This window comes from Episyrphus balteatus, chromosome 3, assembly GCF_945859705.1.
Source record: "Episyrphus balteatus chromosome 3, idEpiBalt1.1, whole genome shotgun sequence".
NCBI classification, from domain to species: Eukaryota; Metazoa; Arthropoda; class Insecta; order Diptera; family Syrphidae; genus Episyrphus; species Episyrphus balteatus.
The window spans coordinates 15294615-15305752 of NC_079136.1; positions in this window are offsets into that span (position 1 = coordinate 15294615).

The following is an 11138-nucleotide window of genomic DNA, read 5'->3' on the forward strand; positions in this document are numbered from 1 at the left end:
CTTTAATAAAAGTTCTGTGGCCACAACCAATAACCGTTTATGTCGAAAAAGAAAACATCATTTTTTAATTTGCTCCAAAAAGAACTCGAATCTTTTCTTTACTCGATCTAGATGGTTTTAGAGCGGAATTCAGTGTCAAGTAAACGCAAGAGCAAGCGTTTGGTCACTTCAGATCCTAGTTCCGTAAAGAAAACGTAAGCGTTTCTTTAATTTTAGCTTATGAATAGCAACTGAGGAAATCCTGACGTAAATGCTTGACCACAGACTCTAAAATTCTAGTCAAACTTTTGCTAGAGAAAAATTTTTACTTAAGTAACAGAGTAACGATTTGAATTTCACCCTTAATTTATCTTTTTTTTTTTATAATTAAAAAATTAAGAAAATGAAGACTTAGAATTGGAAAGCATCATAAGACCTTATCTTAGGGTATAGCCACGTAGTGACCAGCTTAACTCAAGAATCCTGACTGGTGAGCCATTTACTAAGCTAAGCGTCATTTGACCTTGCGCACAGAGGCACTGTCAGTTTTTATTTCATGGGTCGATAGGGGTATATTTAAAAGTAGATTAAAAAAATTAACATACAATGTCTTCCTTATAATATTTCCTATCGTTTAAATGTTATTTCATTGTACTTAAGTGAGTAAAAACAAAATGGCAGCCATTTAAAGTCAAATTCTTGTTGTTAAAAAAAACACATTTTTGTCATTATTTCGAAAAAAGCTTATATCATGATTAATATTTTTCTAACCTATTTTGTAGCCCTTTATATGTCCTAAATTTTAAAGAAAAAATCAGCTCTTTATCACCAAAGATATGGCCGAGAAATTGATAAATCAACGCATGTAAAACCGTTGCGAAAACACCCAAAAATATAGTTTTTTGATAATATCTCGGCTTCAGGATGTAATACGCCAAAAAATAAAGTTATTAATTGTTCGTTACAACATTTCCTATCGATTTTATGCAAATTCTTTATGTTAAAACAAATAAAAAGTAAATAATATTAAGTCGAAATTGTTTTTTTGTTTAGTAAACTCTTGCCTTATTATTGTACAAACGGTATTTAATCGCCATTTTGTATTTACTCACTTAAATACAATGAAATTACTTTTAAACGATAGGAAATATTATAAGGAAGACATTGAATGTTTAGTTTTTGGTCTTCGACATTCTGGAGCCAAGATATTTGCTTAGAAGCAAATTATCCCAAAAAATGCATTTTTTTTAATAATCCCGCTAAAAAGAATGATCAGGTGATGAGAAATTGGGTTTAAGCCTTTTAAATATACCCCTATTGATCCATGAAATAAAAACTGACAGTGCCTCTGGGCGCAAGGTTTTAGCCCCTTTTTTCCGACGCTTTGACTGGAGTCCACGTATCAACCAGATTTTTGATTAAGATTATGTTTGTTTTTGGCCTTTTTGTTTTCTATATTATACTATGGAACACAGCAAAATAAAGCAATTTGTAAAGTTTTTTTCTGTATTCTGTAATTCGCATTTTTATTTTTATTCTTATTTTTAGAAGAAAAATGCAAACCAATTTTTGTAACGGAAGGAAAATACAAATCCAACATTACTAAAAATAAATAATATATAAAAACATCATCAACAAAACAAACCTATTAGTGCATAAATTCAAGATAATATACATATTTTTACAATTTTTTCTTATATAATTGTCTATTCTATAAAAGTTCTGTGACTCAGCGAAGAGAAGTTCATAAAACTTTTTAAAACATCAATTTATTTTAAAATTCTTTTTATATCGCTTATATATTTTCTTTGTAAGACTTAAAATACTTTCCCACACCTATACAAAAAACAATTTAATTTATTTATGAACTACACCAACGCTATTTTAGAGTCTTTTGATGACGGTATTTGTTTTTTCTTTCGAAAAAAAAGAAAAAAAAAAACAAAAATGCAATTAAAACATTTCAGTAACTTCCTTTAACCACAAACCCTTCCTGTGAAAAGGCTCAGTTCGAAAAAAATATATACATACAAAAAAATTATATTCTTTTGACAAGAGAAACAAATTAAAACATCACCCACGTCGTCCTTCAAAAGAAAAAAAAATTCCTGTGTTTCTTTCGCCATCCTGATGGCTTGTAACACAAATTACATTTTTGTATTCCTTTTTCAAAATAAAAAATAAAAAAAAAACAAAAATACACACCGCACCGCCCTAATGAACTTTTGCGGCCAATCTTCCATCTCATCCTTTTTCATCAAAATTAAGAAACTGTGAAAAAAATTAAAAACACTTTATTGAAGTATGAGATAACGAAAAGGGTGGGTCATAGAAACAGTGATGTGTAAAAAAAAATTAAAAAAAAAACTGTTACCAACCCTCATCAATATTTATTGAAATCAATCGGATACACAGATAGAAATTGGAAGAGGGAAAGTACATAAGAGGAAGATAATAATCTTAAATGGCGCCCAATTAGAAACCTCAAATAATTTTGTACCGCGTTTCTACAGGCAAAGAAAGTCTTTGAAATGTAAATTTTTTTTTACACACCACTGTATGATAACCCGCTAACACGCGAAGTAATTTTATCTTAAACCAAACACGAAAAAATCGGCGTAGCGAAAAAAAATCTGAATATCAATGAAAATGAAATTATATTAATATTCAAAAAATGTCATCGTCATTTTTTTAAGGAAAAGAACATCTTCGTCACATCGTCAGCTGCAGCGCCCTCTCATCCAGGAGAATAGAATAATTACTCACAGTTCAATTAGTGTAAAACAATAAAATTAAAAAAAATGGCTTCCTTCCTTTTTTTTTGTCATCTCATCGAACGATTATTTAATTCGAAGAAGAAGAATGAAAAAAAAACTTAACCGTAGTGGTCGGAGGATTGGAATTAGTGAACAAATTGTTTCTGCATATTAATAATGTGTCCTTTGGTATAATTTTTTCTACGAAAAAATAATCATGATTGACCTGAGCTCCTTCTTTGAAGTTTTTTAAGAAATTAGTCCCAGGCATGTGCACCGCGAAAAGCGTGACGACCCACGACACAGTGACAACGAAAACGTATAGAGATTCTAATTTTTCGGGAGTACCCAACCATCCGGAGGGGTGTCCCTTGAGAATGACATTGCCATCATCATTTTCATATGTTTCGTCTTCATCCTCGACTCGAGTTGCATTTGGATGACATGCCGACAATTTTCGTTTGACAGCATTCCTTCATTGATAGCATTTGATGATGTTTGGCTTCATTCATATGTTTAGTTTATTCTGTGGAGCGCGCGGGATGCTTGCCTGCAGGATATTTATGATGACTTAATTCCCTTGGGGCAATTGACATTCAATTGTGCATGCGACTAGTTCGTACACATTTCATTCTACAATATAGCTTATAGAATATTTGTAGTGACGTATGGCAATGGAATTGTGTGCAATTTGATGGTTTTTGATGCAGTTTGTTCTCTGCAAAAGTTGCGAAACAATCAGCTAGATAGCTTAGGCTTGGCAGAGAGAGTACAAACTCTATATACTCATATATGGGAGACCTCAATGCAGTTTGTTTTGATTAATTTTCTGCTTATCGACTTCCGTCGTCGTTCATAGTTTGGTTATAAATTGTTTGACATATGATGCAGTGTGTGATGGTAAATATCCGGTTGTGACTCCTTTGAGAAATGAGAAGATTGCATTTCACTGATTTTCCGACATTTTACTAAATAGTATGCTATCTTATTGGCATGAATTATGCGTTGATATATTCTAAATGTATAGGATGCGCTGTAGATTGTGTTTTCTTTTTGAGAAGTATTAACTTAAAAGCTGCTCAAAGAAATATCGTTATGTTATGGTGTACAAATTCTTTTCATAGGTACTAGATATAAAAAGGTAATTTTATGTATAGTAAGGTTCTATAGGACCATATTAAAAAAAAAGGAAATTAAAAAAACTAGGTACATTTAGAAAAAATAACCACTTAAAAAACAAACGGATTCTGTATTTAATTAAGCTAATTTCTGCATGTTTTTTGCCAAGATGACTTACGTCTTAAATTAAACAAGCAAATCTTCCTTATTTCTTGAATGCCCAAATTAAAGAGAAATCCACTTAATGTAAGTGGAAAATTTTCGTTTTTTTTTAAATTTAAAAATTTGTTTGAGTTATTTCAACAACCAAATATTAAGATGTTTTCCACATTAATTGTAAATGATTTCATTTTTTTTTTAGAAAATCCTTTACTATTGAGTATGCTCATAGAATTAAGACAAAAGCTTTTGATTTTAGGTCTGTTTTTATAAGATGAAAATTCTTATAAAAATAAAATGAAGTTTATTTTCAATTTAAAAGAATTTCAGTGGATTCCACTAATTTTAAGCGGAAATCCTTTTGTTTTAAGAAGGTGAGATTTTAAGTGAGCATCATCTTATTTTAAGGTGATTTTCTCTGTGTAAAATTAAAAAAAATGCACGACTGGGTCGCACGTACTTGCTCTTGTAGTTCAAAGTGTCTTTATCTTAAATATCTATTGGAAATTAAAGATTTTGTTTAGTGTCGAGAAAAAAAAAATTTTTTAAAAAATCGAAAGTTGAAAAAATAAAATTCAAAATAAAAAAAAAAAAAAAATTTCAAAAACTTTTTTTAAAATTTTTTTCATACATTTTACACTTTAAAGTGATGTCTTAAAATTTTGAATAAAATTGACTTGTGCTTTGATCAAATATATGAACTTAAAAAATGTCAATTTTTGAAAAACGGCAACGTCATATTTCCGTTCTCCGAATTTTTTGAGAAAAACTAAAAACGCAGTTTTGTTAGAATCAATAAGAGTATAACGTACACCAAATTTAATCAAAATCGTTAGAGCCGTTTTCGAGAAAATTGCAAATACCTCGAAAACGGTATATGAGAGGTATGCGTTAAGAAAGAGATATTGAAAAACTATTATTAGGTACGCAAAAATCATCTGTACCAAGTTTCAAGTAAATCCATCCATCCGTTTAGGCCCTCGCTCGATGTACAGATGGACGCACAGACGCACAGACCGACGGACGGCATGACGAAAAGCACTTTTTTGATCTTCTCCATCATCGTAATGTTGGTTTTGATTAAAACCTCTACACGAAACCAATACTTGCCCTATAGAGCAAGTAAAAATGATAAAATAAAGTTAAGAAACAGAATAATCTTAAAACAGAATTTTTTCATGTTAACCTTTCATTTTTTAGTTTTTACCTAACTCTTAAATTTTTTTCCAAAAACGTTTGAAATATAAGAATATTTCTTTTTCTTAGTTTACAACAAAAAAAAAAAATTTAGAGACCATTTTGACTTTTCGTTAAGATGTTAGCCCATACAACTCGTAACTCATATCTTAACAAATTTTTGTAAATAGGCTTTCGAGATATAATTTTTCAAATTTTGTATCTAATCCGAAGAGAAGCCCAGGATTGAAATGCTGAATAAATATAAAAAAATGCTTTTCTGGGTCATCTGAGATGGGTTACCCCAATGAATTAAAACATATGTCTAAAAAGTCGTTACGACTCAGCTGTTTTTATTTTTAAGAAGATCAAAAATATATGGAAAACATTTTAAACCGCTCAAAACTGTGTTAAAATAAATTATTTTATTTTTTTTTTATTTCAGTTTTTTTAGTCACACTAAATTAAATGTTTTTTTTTTTTTTATAATGCTGCTACAAAACGCAACCTTTGTTGAACAAAATGATGGAAAGGTAAAAAAAAAGTGGTATTCTGTTGTGGTGACTGTGGAAAGTGGAACACCCTTTATAAAAGCTTTTTCTTGAAATTAAACTGGAAGAAAGTGAGAAAGTGATTCTAAAAACTTAATTCTAGAACCCTTTTATAGAACCTGTAAAAAACTCAATAGGAATCAAGTTTGAAACTGTAACACCATGCATAAACAGACAGACAAAACTGACTGTGTGTTTCCAAAGCCAACTTAAGCGATTTTCATTAAAAATTAATTAGTCATTTTTTGTACCTACTATAGTGACAATTTCGAAAAATTATTTGAATAACAAAGAAACTAATAAATATTGTTTAACTAAACGAATTTCTAATAATTGATTTTGTATACTTATTTTGCATACAAATATAAAAATACAAAATTATAGAGTTTGCTCAGTAAAAAATGTTTGAAAATGAAAACCCGTCTTGTAATCGACTTTATTTGGAATTTAGTATCAGTCAAATTTAAAAACATTTTGCAATAATTTTTGTAGGTACTAGACTTCACTATTTCCATAGGCATAAGGGCATAGGATCTTCAATACACCTGCGAACCATCATGTACGGTTTCTGGACCGTTGACTTCTGGCATAATTCATACGTTTGTCAAATCAATAAGAGTTTAATAATCCTGACCACTTCTGTGATAACAATTGCCACTTTATACGACTTAAATATTGATAATGCTCTCCAGAAAGGTGAAAGTGAAATCATTATCTGTATTTATTTTGCATGTTCATATTTATCAGCAGAAGCACCGTTTGAAATTTTATAGAAAATGAAGAAACCTTGTTTTTCTTAAGCCCTTCAGGTTTTTGCTATATTTTTTTTGTAAGTTAAAAAACAATATCCCTTTAAATTAAAAGAACTTTAACACCGCCTTGCAAATGTTACCGCCGCTCATCTAAAAGGCTTAAAATCTAATGTCCTTATCCTTACTCTCCTTTTAATCTCAGTAATCAATTTCTACACCGCTGCCAAAATTACCTACCAACTGCCATCATCCACCAAAAGTATTTAGCATTTAAAAATCACGCCAATTAAAACTTTTCTCTTCTTTATCCTTTATTTCTTTTTTTTTTTTAATTTAGAATCTTCTAAAGAATGCTGAGGTTAACTCAACCCTTTTTCTTTTATTTCTACGCGTTAAAGAAAGTGCAATTTTAAGATAACACTGAAGAGCCCTATCGAATTTAATTGCACTCAAAAAAAGGTTTGTTTTTTTTTGTTGGAGCATGACTTAAGGTAAGGATTAAAAATTGAAGAAGCATCCGTCTGGAAAAATTAAGGTTAATCAAAGGATTTTTTTTTTGCTTTTTTGAATCAAAAGGATTAAGAAGGTGCCAAGGGTGATTTTGATGTTTGGTGGATGTTCTTTATTTTTTTTTTTTTGCTGAAGAATGCCACTCTTTTTTTTTGTATTCATAAAACTTAAGTGAAGTTGTTAAAGTTTTTATTGCCTTTGGAATTCCTGTGAGGCATCATCATTGCCCCCTCATCCAAAAGGACTATTTAAGAAGAAATCGAAAACAATGCAAAATCTAATGAACATTAAACCATTATTTCAATGACAACTGAATTTCATTGGCCCACTGGAGCGCAAATGCTATTCTCGCCACTCTTTCGTCTGTGGCAGGATCTTTGTTTTCTTCTGCTTCAACTTCCGGTATAATGACGCACTTTTTATCCAGCCCTAGCGCGCATTTATTAGTGTCCTTAATGTGTTTCTAGCCTATGCTATGATATCACAAACTTTTTGGGAGACGCATTGTTTTATTGTTGATGGAAAAATAGTAGGTATATCAGGAATCAGGATTATGCTGCTGCTGATGGTAATGATGATGATGACGTTGGACAACCTGAATAAAAGTTTTCCACGCGGAAGATTCTTTTGGGCGAAAGTTTTTGTGTTATGTGAAATGTCTTTTCTATTCTATGATGGGGAAGTGGCTGCAGATTACAATGTCAGTTGCTTAGACAATAGAGACAATTATGAGAAACACTAATTCCGCTTTTTGTTTTTTTTTTCTTCGCCTTAGAAGCGTTCTGCTGGCTATTCAGCTAATAAAGCGTGACTTTGCAAGATTTTATTCTTTGAAAAGAAAGATCTCAGAAAAGCAACAGTCACAGCTGTAACACTGAATGGAGGGTCTTAAAGTGTAATGTGATATTGTTTTGAAGAATCCAATGGAAGTTAGAATTTTTATTATTAGGTACTTCAATTGTTATAGCTCCTTATCCGCGGAAATAATTTTTTAATGAAGGTTTTGGAAATTTTGCGTAGAACTAAAAGTCGCCTATGATAGCGTTGCTATGGTCATTTTACATTGTATGCATTTTGCATGTTTATGTTAGGTATATCTCAATAACACACCGTCCATTTAAAAAAGATATGTCATGGGCAAAGAATACAAATTCATCTTTTTTTTCAAGGTAATCTATTTTATTTATTAAAGTTTGGTTTTGTGTACGTTCGCTATTCGGCCACACCGGCTAACTTATTTTGCTTATTTTTTTTTAAACAAAGCGGAATAAGAGTAGAAGGTTTTAGGCTAAAAAATTTGTGATTTTATAGGTTAAATAGGGTTAACACGACATTGAAAATAGAGGCTATTTTCTAAACGGTAAGTTGTAGAGAGTTGAATTTTTTTTTTAAATGATAGATAAATTTATTGTAAGGTTGAAAAAGGTATTGCAAAAATTCTAAAAAATTTCAAAACTAAGTTGTGATGGTTTTTGTGCAGTGAAAACATGTGGTAGAACTTCGACAAAAGGCTTATTAAAGGTAGGGAAATTTTTTTACGGAAACTTGAGTTACACGATTGGAAAGATACTAAGAAAAAAATTTAGGCGTCTTATACGGATTTTTTTCATAGGCCCTAGATTTTGAAATTTGAATTTTTGAAAAACAACTAATTTTTAGGAACATTTTTGAGTAGTTTTTAATTTTTTTGTAATTTTTATAAGCCTCCGAAAAATCTCAAGCTTATAAGAAATATAGGCTTTAGTCATGCGCATGCATTTACAAATTTTTAAATTTTAAAATTATTTTTGACCGAATAACGGGAAAAACAAGTTTTTTTGTCCCAAATTTTTTGGCCGTTTTTAACATCTATTCCCTTTTTCATTTAAAATGTTAACTAATTATAGAGTCGAAAATTAAAAATAAATAAAAAAAATGGCGAAACGAAGTCCGCCGGGTCAGCTAGTGTTAGAATAATTTTGGGTAATGTTATAATTAGAATTGGGATTAAGTGGAAGATTTAATTTGTCCATCAATAGGTTTTTATTATTTGCTGCTGTCGATGTAGTAAATGTAGCTGCAATTACGCCAGGTTAAATTACGTCAAAAAATTTTTTTTGCCGAGTCTACTACTTGTCTGCATTTGCGAAGTGTCACCCGACATTTTTTTAGATAGAAGAGAGTATTACTTAAAAATGGTATATAGTTTAGCTTTCTAGTGCATAAAAAGTTATACTGTTTTGTTCAAAGAAGATTTTGGTGAGTGTTGTTTGCATTTGAATAGGGTTGCCACATTTGTAGGCTTACGTTCTTTATATTATTTAACCTATTGTTTTTTTTTACTACATATTTAGACTTTCGTTTGGCATTTCAAACATTTTTGTATCTCGCCAAACAACAAAGATACGAATGTATTAGTTATGTGACAATTTTTCCTTTAAAATTTCTATAGCCATAACTCGACGAAATTGGACCACACTGCACCAGCTTTCCAACACAAAAAGAATTATTAAAATTGATTAACTTAGTCCAAAGTTATGAGGTAACAAACATAAAAAAACAAAAATATACAGACGAATTGAATACCTCCTCCTTTTTGGAAGTCGGTAAAAAATTAAAAATTAAAGCAAATACAAAGGAAATTAGTCAACTTATGCCCTTAGTACCACACAAATTTAAAAATTTTTGTCTTAAACCCGTTTTACCGAATCATATCTAACGGAGATACGCTAGAGCTATATGGCGATAAGGCCAAACGAAAGAGAACAAAAAACTTACTGAAGTCCAATAAAAATCCGAAAATCGATTTTTTTGACTTAACCGCTTGTACCCGGCAGCAAAGATGTATTCACCTAAAACTCCAACAGAATCTTGCGAAACAAAATGTCCTAACGTGATATTTTCCTAAAGTTCTGGTTTACCAGCAACAAGTCAGTGATCTGAAGCTAACTTTCCGGATATTACACGGAGAAAAAGACCACCTAAAATTAAGCGGATTTCTGTATGTTTTCTTTTTTACCAAGATGACTTCCGTCTTAAATTAAGCGGAAATCTACTTAATTTTAGATCAAAATCTTTTTACTATCATAAAACTAAGAAGATTTTCGTTTAATTTAAGTCGGAAGTCATTTTGGCAAAAAAAAAACATTCACAAATTCGCTTAATTTCTGTGTATGAATATTGGAAGAAAAAAATGTCAAGCATGAAAAAAAATTTTCTGAATTGTCTTCCGATTGTCTCCATTGGTTTTATTGAGAAGATAACGGAAATAGTCTTTCAGTTGTTTACTTTTTGGTACAACCTATCTGAATCATGTTCTTAAAATTCTCACGGTGAGAATTCGAAAGACTGTTCAATATCACACTCTTCATGTTGTTACTATCTTTTTCCTAAATATCCTTTTCAAAAAAGCAGAATTCACATTTCTCGTTTTGAACTATAGCACTTTCAAGATCAATTCTTACTTTATTACATCTTTTATAAAAATTATTATTATAGCCTTTGTTCTCAATTTCTTCTTTTTTTTTAAATCATAGCTGCGGTTCATTTCTTAAATCATCAAGACAATTAGTCACTGACGCCTTTGCGCTGATCAAAAGTATTTTTCCCGGAAACACATCCCAGTTGTGTAGTTCTTTGTATTTGATATCAAAAGACCTTAATCACCTAACAAGCCCCGACATAGCTTCATATTTACGGCTACGGTTAATTCATTGTGTTGAAAAAAAAATTAAAAATAGTGAGCTCTAATCAAACAAAGGCAGAGAGAACTTATAAAGAACTTGGGTGTTATCGTATACCAGTCAGCTCGAAATCATAATAATTCCCTGATGCCTTGTGCCTGCTTGCCTGTCTAAATGCTATTGCACTTTTTCTATTTCCCTTCCTCTCCAGATACCGCTAGAAAAGAATTCTAAAGTCGGTCTTGAGTTCACGTTAAAGTGATAAGCACGCGAACGGCGAACAATCAGCTTCCAGCGTCCAACAACTGACGGACTTCGTCTTTCATCTGACAAAGTTCCAACTAAGAAAGACACGGAAGGGTTCGTAGATATATAAAACACTGAGCTCAGTGTGACTGCATGTTGTGTGCCTGTGCAAGGGTTGATTACTCTGGGCTGGGCCAGGCACAGGCAGTAAAAACGGACTCTGGACCG